Genomic DNA, 5,031 nt, shown 5'->3' on the forward strand with positions numbered 1-5,031 from the left:
TATTGTCAATACTACTTCTGCTTGCTGTCGGTGAATTAGGAAATTCATGTTTCACTCCAGAGGGTCAAAAACCAAGATTTCTGTTACTGAAGTGTTTTGTCTACACTGGGTACAGCGGTGGCCGAACCTTCAGCTGTCGCTCAGGATTTGGTTTATGGATGTGAACCAGGAGGTCCCACTTTTCTGAAAGCAATCGGAGATTTTAAAAAGTTCATTACAAAGTTACAGAATTTTTAACATCTAAGCGAAAAATAATTTAGATCCATGTAGATTTTGGTGTTTTAATTGTTCTTTTGTTGTTGCACATTTTAACCCTTCATCTCCAGCTTCTTAAAGGGGCGTTTCTTGTAAAAGTTGACACATTTGCAACCACTAAATAATGGAAGCTGTTTATCTTTGGTAATAACTTTTTGCCCCTATATATCTACTGTGCACATAGTTTTAATGAACTATTTCCAATCATTTTCATTCTACAGCAGCTGTGTAAACCTATGTGTCTCCATGGTAACAGACAAACACACCCTGTTGCAGTCAGATCCCGCAGTCACATTTTCTTCCCATTTTTTTAACCTCTACGTACGTATTCCTAGAATGCACAGATATATTGGCAAGGAGTAAGGAGTGGCTAGAAGGAAGTCGGACTATGCAGGATGTGTGGTTTGTTACCATGGAGAGACACAGGTCTGCACAGCAACTGTAGACACAAAACGGGAGGGGTTTTAAACAAAAAGTAAATAAATGGTTAATGGTTCAGATCTGAAGATTTTGGGGTGTCGTCGTTCTGATGTTGCAGCATTTTATAGGGGAACAAAACATTTACCTTAAGGCAGCCTATATACCCATGTCATAGATTACATGGTCTGCCATTATTATACATGGTGGCAGCTTGGAAATTAACTTTCCCGATTTTACCTATTCTTTCTGTGACTCTCAGTCTTTTATAGAATTGAAAATCGATCAGATGATATCTGTACCTGCGTCTTTATAAATGGGACAAGTCCTGTATCGAAGCAGTTGGGGGATATTTTTGCTCCTTTTTGGACACATTTACAGTTGTGATTAATAATCCAGTTATGATTTGGCACTGTCCCTTTAATTGTGTGCAGCGCCTGCATTTCCTTTGTTCACCTCTTTCTAGTATGTGTTTCATAACACGAGCGCACGGCGTCCGTCTGCCTCTGCGGAGTCTCCCGGGTGGTGGTCTGATCTGTCTACATTCTGTTATCTGCCACCCCCGGTCTCTGCGGGATGTTCCTGCGTGTCTCCAATGTGAATGTCTGTGACGATCCGCAGTTTTTGTAAATCTCATTAACGAAGAAAAAAAAACTAAACTAAAAGTTAAGTGCCTTCACTGCTAAAGGCTCAAACTGCAATCTACCGCGCAGCGAACGTCAGACTCCACGTCCTATGCAAGTGTTTTCTACGACCTGCATAACCCGTAACTTTGTACGCTTTGTTTGACTCTTGTACATAGCGGGGTTTTTAACGAATAGTATTTTTATTTAGGTACCTCCAGACTTGAATCCGTGTCTCATGTGACGACTATGATGATACGCAGTATGACGCCTCTTCTCTCTTTCATTGCTGTTGTACAAAGGTTTTCTCACTTGTTCTATTTTTCTACAGTTACGGACAAGCATGTAACGACGTACTTTATCCTACATTATATTTGGCATTTCATAAATAAATGGCTTGTATAGAAAATACTGTCTCCGCGCTTCTTTCCAGAACAGCTCTAGAATCCTCCCCTGCCCCTGTGGGGAGCACCCCCCCAGACTCTGCCCCTCTTGCCTGATTTACATTGCACTGTAATGGCCATCATCCTGCTCATGACGCAACTTCCTACTGCATTTATTTCTTCTGAACAAGGAGCTGCAGTGTAAAGTATTGAGGACTGCCGCTCCTTGATCCTCTGAGACGGGAGGAGAACGTTTGACAGCTTTATGATCCAGGAGAGCTGCAAGCAGGGCTGGAGTCCTAGAACATTGCTGTGCCTTAATGGGACAAAGCTGCCATGTAAACCATGGCAGATCAGCAACTTTAAAGGAAGTTACACCTATAAGACTTTACTAGGGCAATAATCCCCTATAAAAATGAAAATGTTCTAATTTATATTTGCTCAGTTTTTCAGGAAATGTGTTTCATATCTTATACAAATGCGGCAGGTTTGGTTCATCCCTGACATGGCCAAAGGCTCAGCGCGCCGGTTGCCCGCTGTCGCCATACTGCGCACGTCTTGCGTTAATTTGACAGTGCTCGCCCAAAGTAAATTCCTGGCCCTGCATGTTTGCACCTGACCCTGCGGGAGCCCAGCGAGCAGGTGCACGTGGACTCCACGTGGTTGTGCACATGATCTGTGTGGGTGCACTCTTCATGCCTCACCTTTCTGTGTAGCAAATGACTGCTGGAGGCAGAAGAGGAATGAGAGCGCACTTGGAGCCTGGGATTTATTTCTGGTAGTGCACACTATGGGCAAGCGTGCGCTGTCAAGCAACATAAGGTGTGCGCAGCATGGTGCCTGAGGCGGTGGACTGGTGCACTCAAGGGCAAAACGAATAGATGCAGAGGTTGCAACCACTCCCGGAGCCTGTGGGACCCAAAAGGCCCCTTTAACCCATATAAATTGACCATCACTATTAAATGTGTGAAATATTTAGGGGCCCGGTTGCATTGGGGCCCACAGGATTCATATCACCACTTCCTGTGCTGGGCCCTTGGTGATGTCACAGATGCACTGAGGACCCTAATTTGCTTAAATAAAATGCTTGGTTGAGCAGCTTTGACCCGCGTGACCCGGACCAGGGCTCGTTCCCCTGTAGGACTGAACAAGCGGTTTACACAAGTGTGGGGGTGACAACCGTCCCCTAAGGGTATGTTTCCACGGTCTGTAAACGCTGTGTGGGAACGCAGCTTACTATGCATGTGAACTAATTTACATAACATCTTGCCTTGTGCCACAGTGGGAAGTTTATGTCCACTGCAGTTGGATGAGCTGACAGCGAGAACTGCAGTGCAGGTGACCGCCTGGGACCGAGTTATCTCCGGTCATCATCTACAAGCTCCACTGTGTCTGGATGTCAGACTGAGTGGTGGCATAATACCACTGTTCAGCCAAAGGCATCCCGATGTAGCAGTGCTCGACTCGTTGTGGGACAGGATGTGTATCTTCTCAGCAGACAGTTACGGTATACTGTTGCTTTTTTATTTTATTTCTCTTACAGGAGATCGAGGGCGGTGGTGGAATAGGTGATGCAGTAAGTATGGTTTAATTGAGATTATTAAAGGAGTCTGTGTGATTATTTCAATTAAAGGACTTATATTCGGGCTGTGTCTTTATTTACCATATAACTATAGGATTAGTCATGGAGAGGTTTCTTATAGACGCTTCTCTATTACTAAGCCGTGGGCTTGATGTCACCTGACAATACAAAGGTGACATCAACTCAACAAATATTATCCCACTTGCCACTGCTACAGGGCAAGTGGGAAGAGCCGGGTAAAGTGCTACAATTGGCGCATCTTTGGATGCACCAATTGTAGGGTGGCTGTGAACTGCTATTTTTAGGCTGGTGAGGGCCAAAATCCATGGGCCTCGCCAGCCTGCAGCTGTCTTTTTTTTTTTTTTTTTTTTTTTTTTTCTTGGCTGGTTAACAAAACTAGGAGGACCCCAATGGCTCCTCTAAAACTCATCTGACAAACGGTGGACACTGGGTCAGTGTAGGAGAGACACTGTACAGCGCCTGCCTCCATAATTTAGCCCTGGTCAGTTTGACCCACACACTCCTTCCTGAAATTGCAGGACTACATTCTCTCTGCTGCCCCCATTGGGCTCCTCTAAAAGTACAGGCACATATAGCCTTACTTTCACACAAATCTATTCCTCACAGCAGTCAGGCTGATGAAGGTCCAACTGGGACCGAAAAGTCCTGATATTGTGACTGCTTATTAAAATTTTCTGGACTTCCTTACCATAAGTTGAGTGCCAAGTTCTTTATTACTACAGTCAGTATGTGTGAATCCTCACATCGTGTGCGCTGTGAGGATTCTCTGACGCCGGGAACAGGTGCTCTTGTGACTAGACTGCTTCTGGCCTTGCTCAATACAGTTGCATTAGGCTGTGCAAGTCTAGTCGGCATGAGACCGCATGTATGCAAATCACACACTTGCAGTCACACACCCGCCGAATAACCACAGCACTGCGAGCAATGTGAGGATTCACAAGTCTGCAGTCACACAGAATGACATGCACACACACCACAGTTCTTGAACCTGCGCTAGCAGTAAAACACCTTGCCCAATACTCCCTTCCCTCCTCTCCCCTTGTCAGGCCATGTAATCTTCAGCTCCTATGTGACTCACTACTCACCATTCCCGCCATCCGCTGCCAATACAGTCCCTCCATAACACCAGTATACAGTTCTCACAGAAAGTTCAAGCAGCTATAAATAAATCAACGGTAACCACAAGACAGAATCCAGACATCTCCTCACTGTGCACAAACCTTCGGCCCCACTGGAATATGAGGACTCCAGGGGTGAGGAAGCCTTTCCCTACAGTCAGAGTAACAGCATTACTGCACCTGTAATGGGGAGATCTGCAGTAATGTCTGACAGCTGGCATAATACACTCTTACCACCCAGGATGCAGAAGCAGACAGGAAGGAGCCCACCTGCAAGCAGTGCAGGAACTGCATGCCTTGGGCAGCAGAAGGCATCCAGCAGCTTGAGGAGTGGAGCTGTCATACTCCTCCTCCAAGAAGCGGCAGCAGGAACAGAGCTGGAAGTTTCCCACCAGAAACACCGCTGCGGCTGCCTGGCTGGCGGCAGCAAAAAGAAAGGGGCTGCGGTGGCCCAATTTACCTACAGCCTCTTGCCAGTCTGGGCCTGCTTATACTGCGGCAGCCTGCATGTTGGGCGGGATGACGCGACCCCGCAGTACAGGAGTGCTATGAATTAAAATCACTGCCGATCCTTCGGCCCTGTGCGGCCGCTTAGACACCGGCCGGGGGCCATATGCGTTCCTGCCACATGG

Source organism: Dendrobates tinctorius, unplaced genomic scaffold, assembly GCF_039654945.1.
Source record: "Dendrobates tinctorius isolate UK_male_01 unplaced genomic scaffold, ASM3965494v1 ptg000058l, whole genome shotgun sequence".
In the NCBI taxonomy this organism is placed as follows: domain Eukaryota; kingdom Metazoa; phylum Chordata; class Amphibia; order Anura; family Dendrobatidae; genus Dendrobates; species Dendrobates tinctorius.